Raw genomic sequence first — 10,616 nt, forward strand, 5'->3', positions numbered from 1 at the left:
CCAAGGCATTATTTGCTGCTTCATGGTCTGTAATTTTCTCCTGTGGCAATGTGCTTTTCTCTTAGTCTAGCACAAAACTTGCACAAAACTGCAACATGACCCAAATGCTGCCATCCCACATAGCACAGATCTATTCAACAATTCAGGTCCATTTTTTACCAATTCAGCAGTTTGGGAGTGGACAGGCAACAGCACAGTGGATTCCTCATCCCTGGAAATCCCCAAATCAAAGCTGTCCATTTTTCTGGAAGATACAGCGACATTCACCAGGCTCTAATTCAAGAGAAAGCAGCTTGTGCTGTCCCAAAAGGCAGATAAAACAATTATAGTGCTCCCTTCTGATTCATCATCTGTGATAGACTGTTTGGGTTGTGCTGTGTACACAGCAAGGCTCTGAGGAGTGCTGCCAATGAGGCCCTGCCTCAGTTTAATCTGTTCCCCATCTCTTACCAGGGGTTAGAAACCATCCCTGGAAGAGCTGGGCCCGTCTGGCTCTGATGGGCAGAGGGCAAAGCATGGACAAATCAGTTTAAAAAAGGCATTTTTCTGTAGAAAATCCAGTGCCAGGCAAAACTAACTCAGGTTAAGAGAAAGAAAGGGGAAACTGTCATGAAAGCAGCACATCACTTACGTGCCAGAGAGCTGCTCTGAAGTGATGAAAAATTGTTTTGGCATCTGATGAGCAAACCCAGGTGCCTTTGCCAGAAGCACAAAGGGTTAATCCAGCCACACCCCAAGCCTGGCAGTTCCTTCCCTGCACGGGGCTCTCTGGGAATGAAGTCATTAAGTGCAACTGTACAGATCATTCTTCCAAATGTGAAAAATGTGACTAATTTTCCGGCTTCAGCCAATTATGACCTGCCAGGACTATCATAACAGCCCATAAATAATCTGTAACAAAATCATGGTAATGAGTCTTCTAGAAGAAAATGAGATCCTCCGTGTCTTAACTCCATAAAAATACTCTGCTTTTAAGTGCTGCCTCCATCATTCCCAGCAATTCCCATTGCTTTGCTGGTCACCCCTCAGAAGTGACTTGGCCAGGAGTCTGCTGGTCCTGAGCATCCATCAGATTTCACTGGTTTGGCTGTTTCCACTTTAAATCAGGCATAGCACTGTTTAACTCACCCCTTGAACCATTTTTGCTGATAAAACATTTATTTTATCTGGACTCCTTGCTGATTCATAAAATCAAAGAGTCTTCATGGTTGGGAAAGGCCTCTAAGATCATCAAATCCAGCCATTAACTCACCACCATGCTCACCACTGAATCATTTAAACCATGTCCCCAGGTGCCACAAACACTTTCTTTGAACACTTTCAGGGATGGAGATTCCCTCACTGCCCTGGGCAGCCTGTTCCAGTGCTTGAGCACTGTTTCTACACACCCTTGGCAGGCCTGGGACATGGAATTGCCCCAAAATAGCTGGGTCTCATCAGAGGAAAGAAAACAGTGTAAGGTGGAAATTAATTGTGGGGACACTTCTGTTTCTCTTCCCTACCTAAGTCCTCCCAAAGCCCAAGTGAGAAGGAAAAAAGAATGAAGGAAATTGTTGTTTCCTCATCATTTTATACACATAGGATATTCTCAAAGGCTTCACAACCTTGTCTCAGAGAAGTTATTTTCACATCATTGCAGTGTAACAGACTCACACCCAGGGAAACACCAGCATCACTCAGGAACTCCTGTAAATATGCAGAAATATATTCCCCTTAACACAGGAAGGACCTTTTCACAGGAGGTTTGTATCCATGGGATGAGAACTGTTATTGCATCAGTCCTGGTGAAAGACAAAAGGTGATTTTAAGTGGAGAGGTTTGTTTTCTGTTTTCCAGTTGACTACAGCAAAGTCACCCTCACTCCTAACTTGCCTAAATGTTGCAATGCTTCCGGTTGATTGCAATGACCAAATGGATGTTATGAAAAACAGGTTTCCTGCTTACAGTGAGGGAAAGTTTCATGTGCTTCACACAGTTATGAGATATTTCAGTTATGAGATATTTCAACACCAGGCTGAGCCCTGACAGAGAGAAGAATGGTCTGACTATTAGCAAACTAAGTGTCCCTAAAGTATTGAAGTCTTTTGCAATTCTGCTGTGCCTTTAAAGTGAAGAATGAAACATTTCCAGGCATATTTCACCTGAAAGGAAGAACAGGCAGCATGGCTCCTTTTACCTCTACAGAGGCACAGTTTCTCTGGCACCAGCAGCCTGCAAGTCAAGGGACACAAGTGGAGAAGGCAGCACAAGCAGGGCTGGGATTGATCTCATTCCCTTCCTCCTCTCTCCATCTCCCTGGTAGAAGTAACAAGCCAGCTTAGGGAATTACCAGATAGATTGGGATCATGGAAAACCTGTGGCTGAATTTATGCAACGACATCACTTTTCTGTGCTGTAATGGAGAGAATTAGACATACTGAATTGCTCACCACACAGATATGGAATTTTGAAAGCCCTTACTATTGCACAAATGTTGACAGGATATTTTATTTACTGCATCATTAAAGGTTAAAGAGACTCGTTCTCCGGAGGATTCATTTTTTCAACTCTTAATATCAATTAAAGCTAATTTCAGCTCTAACCAATGATTAACATAAAATATGGAAAAAGCTCTAACTAAGCATTTCTGTTCATAACTCCAATTCTCTTGTATTGCTGGGGCATTTTATAGGTACTGATGCAGCTCTGCATCACCCATGACACAGATGATTTTCCCCTCCAAGGTTTTTTTTTTTGTTTTGTTCATGAAAATGTTGCAAATATGCTCAAAATGCCTTCGATGATTTGGAACAAAATTCTTATTTAACCATTTCATAGCAGATGATCAGGGATGTTCTCCATGGGCTTCCCTACATGGCTGGGTACAATGTCTGGATACAAATGTCCCTTGTTCCAAGGCCTGCAGCTTCCATATCCTTCATATATATAATAAATAAGCCCACTCTGAGGTACTTGTGCAGCCACAAGTTTGCAAATGGAGTGGGGAAGACACTATAACTGTTCAAGGGAAAATGAAAAACCTTGCCTGCCACTTATGAACTGAAGCCAGTCCAGCACAGCTGGATGCATTTACCCATCTTCACTTGACAAAATACTGATTCCATCCACACAGCACAGAGAGCCCAGGAAAATAAGCTGCAATTCATCTGCTGGGCTGTGTAAGAGGTTTGTGCAGCCCAGCTGAGGGGCCACAGGTGCCACACCACAGCTCCCCCATCCTGGGGCTGACCAGCTGGTTTTGCTTTGAAATTGGAGGTAGTAAAGACAGAAAAGAGTTTTGGAAAATAGAGCACAAAGACAAACCCCCAGCATGGCCAGCACAGTCTTGCACTAATTTGCCACAAGCTTGTCTAACCTTTTCAGGACTTGTCTACTTGTATCCTAATTTTAGGCTATTTATTGTTAACAAGCACTAATCTGGGATCAATCAGCATCCAAAGGTCACAGCAGAAGGCAGAGGGAAGGCAGGGAGTGGTACAGATGCTCTGAGGAAGGTCAGCTGCTGCCACTCAGGCTGCTCTCGGGGGTAACCACACATCAATCACTCCACCAGCAGCCTGAGCCACTTCCAGGGCAGTCAGCAGATGCCTGGTGCTCCCAGTGATTGTAATAAGCTCCAGTGGAAATCTGCAGGATGTACAAGTGGGAAAAATGCATTTGGAGATGCTCCTTGCCAAGAAGGGGAATGTTTCCCATGCTGGGTCCTGTGCCCAGTGCAGCTCTGGCCCAGGGTTCTGCACTGAGCTGCAGGTGTCTCAGACAGGCCACTGAACTGACCATTCTTATTTTTCCTCAACTTTTCAAGACTGGAAGTGTCTTTCTCCTTCCCCCTCCTGCATTTTCATGTTTAGCTTTCAGTGACTGGAATTCATTCGGCTGGGAGGAAGTGAAACTGCTCTCCTAAGTGGAAGAGCCACCTAATAAAGTTTTAATGGAAGATATAATTTCTAATCTTTACATTACATTAAAAGCCAGTCGGGAAATGAAAGCCCAGGAGGGTTAGGAGTGTTGGGAACACTCAGCAAGACAGCCTTATCTTCAGGGAGTTCACAGAATAAGTGTTGCCCTAAGGAACAGAATTTGCAGCAAGCAGAGAGCCTGGGCTGTTACAGACTTAGCAGCCACGTGTAGATAAATGTATTTATATTTGTGTGCATATCCACACACCCAAAGGGCAGGAGGATATCTTAGCCCTTGGGCAGACTCTCCAAATCCAGCTGAGATACCTACCTGGGAGTGCCTGAGGTGATAAGCTCGGAGCCCAGGCCATGGCATGGAGCATTTACCTGCTCTGCACCACCAAGGTGCTCATTTAAGCACCAAAACCACTGCCATCTTCAGGGTTTTTTTTTTTGTGATTTACACAAAATTGGTCCATTTGGGTTCTTCAATAACCCACAACCTCATTTAAGAAACCTTCCCACCACCAGTTCCTTGCTGTGCTGAACATCCACACAACACCAGTAGGAGCAGTTACAGAAATCTGGTTCCAGGAGCAATAGCAGAACTGAGTAGTTCTCAGGCTCACTGTGGAGAGACTGAAACATTCAAGCACATATCAGAAAGACAATTAAAATGGGGCAAAAGAGTACCATGCATTTTTGAAACATTGGCCTTCTAGTTTAAAAATTTTAAAATTTCTTTTAGTTGGAAATTTTGGTTGGCTGAGAGGAACCACGTTCAGTGATCAATGATCCTTCTCCCAGGTAACAAGTGGTAGGTCAAGAGAAAACAGCATCAAGTTGCTCCAGAAGAGGTTTAGATTGGATATTAGTGAAAATGTCTTCATGGAAAGGGTTGTCAAGCATTGCATCAGGCTGCTCAGAGAAGTGGTGGATTCACCATCCCTGGAAATGTTGAAAAACTCTGTAGATGTGGCACTTGGGGACACAGTTCAGTGTGGGCTTGACCTTAAAGGTCTTTTCCAACCGAATCAATTTGTGATTCTATAACCACCACCAAGAGTAAAACACATTCAAGAGCTGTTTTAAACTAGCAAAAGCCAAACTTCAGAAAATGCCAGGATATAAATCTTCTCAGGGACCCAGCAGGCCCCAAGGTGGCAGCAATGAAGTTTCTGCAACAAGAACTGAGAGCTTCCAAAGCCAGGAAGGACCTGCCAGGGTGTCCAAGCAGCAGCTGCCCCAGGGAAGTGCTCAGGCCCTCAGCTGTGCTGACCCTGCTCTAAGGACAGCGAGAACAATGAGAAATTAAATTGCACTGTCACAAACCCCAGCACACAACAGCTCCTGGCACTGCTTTGGTTTGTTTATTATAAAGCCACGCTGGCTTTGTGTTGGGTTTTCTGCCCTCTCTCTGCTTGCTGGCAGCAGCTCCAGAGGAAATCTTTGGAATTTTGCTCAAAGTTTCAGATATTGGTTTTCTTTGCAGCACCTGCTCCGTTTGTAAGGAGCTAGAAGCTCCCTGCAGGCTCCCTCCCTAAACACACACCACAGCTGCACAGCTCATTATTTGCCACATTTATTATATCATCACCAAAACGTTGGAGGTTTAAATCTTCTCGTCTCTTGCCCATGTCTGAACTGGCTCCCAGGTGGGTTTGAGCAGCAGCAGCTGGCCCTGCTGGGCTGCTCTGCCCCAGGGGAACATCACTGCTCTCCAAATCACCCCTGGAGCCACAAGGAAGGAAAACAAACCCATGGATCAGCCTCTCCTCACTGCTCCTACTCGCAGCTGAAAGAGCAATGCAGGGAAGAATCAGGCAAGTGGCTCTCAGCTGGACACCTGTCTGTGTGATCCACATGCGCTTCCATCCCAGCCTGATCCCCAAAGCCCTGAGCTTTCCCTGACAAAAACCTGCTGAAATCATCCATTTGAGTATTCATCTTTCACCTGTAATTTCATTTCAAATCCTTTTTTTTTTTTTGTAGGGTTTCTGGACTTCAACCAAAATTGCTTTCAGAAATCTGGGAAATGTGAGAGGGGCTGTTTTCCATGGAAAACTTCACCTCATTGCAGCCCTGAAGTGCAGCCACCACCTCAGCCCCAGGGCTGACCCCTGGGGAGGGTCTGGAATCTGGACTGCACATCACAGACCTGTTAGCCTGGCCTGCCAGGTGAGAACCCCAAAATGCTCAAGTTTGATGGCTCCCACCAAAAAACAGTGAATAAAAAAATTCTGGGTTTGGGATAAGTGGGATCTTAAATTTTTTTTTTTATCATTCAGGTGGTTTCTCAATGAAAGTTCCGTGGAATAGAGTGAGTACAACTGATGCTGAGATGCTGAGCAGGAGATGCTGAGCAGGAGAAAGGATCTGAAGCTTCAAACACACCACAGGCAGTGGGTGGGCTTTTTGAATAAGGAGAAAATTCATTAACTCTGTGTCAAAGATCACACAGAACTTAACGAAAATCTTAAGTAAAAGATGCCAAGTGTTTCTGAGGAGGCCTCCTGGATCTTTCCTTGAAGATCTGCAAAGAAATGTGAAGGAAATGCTCCACTTTCAGTCCCATGCTGTGAAATTAAATGTTATCCTGCTACACATTCTTTTTTTTATAGCCCACTTTCTATTTTTATTCCTCTTCTGCCGTGGAAGTGTTTGCTAATAATATATGATAGGATGCTTTGTCATGAAAAAACCCTGTATCATTTATCTGTTCCCGAAAAAAGAAATTCTCAGTACAAATCTAATAAGGGAAAAAATCCTATTCTAGTTCCTGTTGGAGGGAAGGGATTGATTTATGGAGAGAGATGAAAAGCACTAAGTATGTATTGCTTGGCAAAATGAGGAATTGTAGAGAACTGTCTTTATGCATTTGAAGGGTGTAAACATCAAAGAGGCAGAAGAGCTATTTAGAGCATTAGGAAGAGGCACATCTAGGAGACAAGAGCTGAAATTAAATGAACATCCTTAACTTAAAAATCATACTTCTGCCTGCAAATCTATTTCCTGGTATTATTACTTGCAGCACTCTAATGAGTATAAATGAAGCTTATAGAAAAAAAAAACCATCTAATCTATTTTTCATATCCGATCTTCATAGCAGATCTTCCTGTAATGTTTATAAAGTCCAGATCCGGCACCTAATCCAGAAATTCTGGGAGAAGAGCATCCTTTAAGCCTCCTCCTCACCTTCCTATTCCCCACCCAATGTTGATGAGTACAATGGGTCACTTCCCCATCCCTGTGCCCTCTGATTGCAGCCTGGGAGCTCAGCCTGGGATCAGACTCATGGGAGCTGGGTGGGTTTCACAGCTTTTACTGCAGCCAAAGGATAACTCTGACTGTTAACAACCCTTCTAAGAAACAAGAGCATCCTCACTCACACCCTGCAGGAAACCCATCACTGATCCTGCAGGATGCCCAAACCTGGCTGCTTGGAATTCAGTTAATTGCCCACAGAGCTGAGCTAAAGCATCAGGGGAGGAAAAGCTCTCTAGGAAATCAGAGCCTCTCTCTCCTCCAGGCTTTGCAAGACACTCCAAAAACTCCAGAGTCTCACGTGGCCTGACAGCCCACAGAGACCTCAAGGACAGAGTTTTGCTCTCCCACCTCAAGGGTGAGGTTTTGGAGTAAGGAGAGGCTCAAGGACAGAGTCCAGCAGGCTTTGGGAGCCCCCCCATGCCCATCTGGGGTGGGATGGCAGCAGAGCTGTGCCAGGCTCCAGCTGAGCTGACCTCAGCCTGGCAGGGGTCTGCACATCCATATGGATGTGCCTGGATAATGGGAAATGGCCTGCAGCTGGAGGCTCACAGCTGAAAAACATCACTTGGTTTCACAGCTCCCTTCTGATTCCTACCAGCCAGCCCAAGATAACAAGGCCTGTCCCTCTCTGTGCCTTTTCTCAGCAGATTTCACAGGTGACAGATGCTGGAGGTGGCAGGAGAGGACTCCCTGCTCTCAGCCTCCCCAGAGAAATCCTCAAACCCTCCAGAATTACAGACACTTTCTATGTTATTTTTTTCTGCCTAGAATTTTAGTCTAAAGCCAAGACTGCAATCTCATATTAGCCATGAAAGTGAAGTAAAGGAGCTGCTTTCTGTGCTCCCTCACTTCACCAGCAGGAAAAGAGGTAAAACCCAGGGGAACAGAGGCAACAAAATTGCTAAGTCAGAGCACAGAGGCCATGCAGGCTGTGACTTCCCAAACATCCTGATCCCTTCAGTCAGAAACCACTTCATCATCAAACACAGCATTTCATGTGCATAAATAAAAAGGAAGAGAAATGATTGCAATAAACTTCTGATAATAGCCAAGGTTCACAAGTGAATCTGTGATATTTTAACAGAAAGCATATATTCATGTAAAATAAACATGATGCCTGTGAATGACAGGCTCTGATTTATACTCCTGATGTTTCCAGCCCTACAGCATCATAAGAACATTGTAATGAAAAATGTTCAGCAGCAAATAGGAAAGGCTGGATCTCTGTAGGCAAGAAGGGAATTACACTGCTCCCTCTGCCCCTGCCTGGGGCCACCAAGGTCCCACACTTGTTCACATCCAGAAACATCAGTTCCTGAAGGGACAGAGTTTGTGGTGCAGTCACAGCCCTGTGCAAAGCCTGAGCAGCTGAGGAAAGCTCACCCAAGCTGCAGGGCAGCAGCTGTGGTGCTCAGACATGGGCAGGGGACACTGGGCTGGGGCAGGGCTGTCCCCACCCCTCCCTGGACACTCACTCCCGCTCTGCAGCCTTTGCAGCAAACTCACAGACCACAAAACCACAAAAAAATCAAAATAACATCTTACCATGCTGGGGGAAAGGCCAGATGGGTGGTGGGGCTCTCCTGGTGAGCCAGGGTCCTGCTTTCGCTGGAGAGCTGCACAGCTCCAGCTGAGCTCAGGAGAGGAACAGCACAACCAGGCTGAGCTTGAACGGGCTCTGGGCCTGTGGGTGGGGTGTAGAGCCCAGGTGAGGCTGGGCAAGGTCTGCTGTCCCCACCCAGGAGGCCCTCTCCATCCTCAGCTGGGGGAAATCCCTGCCTGACAGTTCAGGGCCTGTCTAGTGGAGGTCTGAGGGTCTCCAAGTTTGGAATAAATCCCAGGAGGATCAAGGGATACACAGTGCAGGTGCTCATCACCCACTGACCAATGCCCAGCCTGTCCCCTGCAGCCACTGGTGACTTCCAGCCAAGTCCCCCAGTTTACAGACTGAGCATGGTGTCCTAAGGTAGAATTTCCCTTTGGCCACTTTGGGTCACCTGTCCTGGCCGTGGAAGGCAGAGCCTGAGACACTGAAAGGTCCTGGGCTCGGGGTAAGCTCCCCTCAGCAGCACCTCAGCCATTGGTGTCACCAACAGGGCTCTCACTCTGAACCCACAGCACTGTACCAGCTACTGAAGAGAGAATTGACTCCATCCCAGCTAAACCAGGACAGCTTCCTCTGTCCTTGGGTGTCCCCTGAACGCCACGCTGTCCCTGCAGGCTGTGCCAGGAACTGGAGCAGAAAGGCCCTGAGCCTGCACGGGCTGCAGGAGAAGCTGCCCCAGGAAGGCCCTGCTGAGAGCTCCCTGCTGCCTCAGGCTCTGCAGGAGATGCACCAGGCCAGGGCACGTGGCTCTCTGGGGGAGACATGAGGCCATTTATACCAGGAGTGAGTTTGGCCTCGGGCTGGAGCTGTTTAGAATAAAGTTGGACACGGTGACCTGTGGAAAGCACTTGTTCAGCACCTGGTGCAGTATAGAGAGCCCAATCTGCAAACAGTAAAACCTGGAGGCTCTACCAACCAGAACATGTCCAGAGACTGTCAGAGATTTCTGGTGAGGTTAGAATTTTCCTGTCTCTTAATGGAGTTTCATTCTCAGGGCCCTGTATCCATTTCACAACACATTTCACTGTCTCCTAATAAACATCCCTTAGTCCTTCCCTTAAAAGGGTGAATGTGCACAAACACCCCAAATATCTAAACTTCTTCTTGTGGTCAGTTATTAAAGCACAAGCACAAGAAACATGTTCAGAGGTGAAAATGTCACAGCAGAGAAAGGAAAATCTGGGCATGGGAGCACCAAGCAGAGAAGAAAAGCTGGAAGAAGAAGGTGTGAAAGACTGCCCTGTGCTGGCACGCCATGGAGATTGGTGCATCTCATGCACCCAGACCAAAAAAAACCCACTACAATACAGCCAAAACAAGGGGAAGCTGATGAATGAAGCCATTACAGGTGACAGGGGACAGGGACACAAAGCACAGGAGTTGAAACGTTGCTTAATGACTCGTGTGGAGGTGTAGGAGAAGGTGGAGAGACAAAACATCCCAATCACTGTCAGCTCCAAATGGGTACAAAATGCTCCTTGAAAACCCAGCAGAAGGTGCCTGGCCCTGGGGAGTACAAGGAGGAGGCAGCAGCCAGAACCCCTTGTCCTCTGTGTCACCACAAATAGCCCTGAGCCACCTCTGGACACATTTTGGTGCTTGGGAACACGTGAAGCTTCAGTGAGTGAAATCAGGTTTGTTTCCCAAGTTCTCCTTCCTCACTGCACTGTCCCCAGCTGGGGCTTGCCCCATTGTCTGGGCCATGCTGCAGCATTAATTGCTGCCCAGGAAATGTGGGATGGGGGCTTTGGAAGCTCACTGCCCTCTGCTGATCTCCCCATCCCCTTTCACTGTGAACTTGTGGGATGACGTAATGTGGCAGGACTGTCTGGGATGGCTTTGCT

Source organism: Molothrus ater, chromosome 16, assembly GCF_012460135.2.
Source record: "Molothrus ater isolate BHLD 08-10-18 breed brown headed cowbird chromosome 16, BPBGC_Mater_1.1, whole genome shotgun sequence".
NCBI lineage: Eukaryota > Metazoa > Chordata > Aves > Passeriformes > Icteridae > Molothrus > Molothrus ater.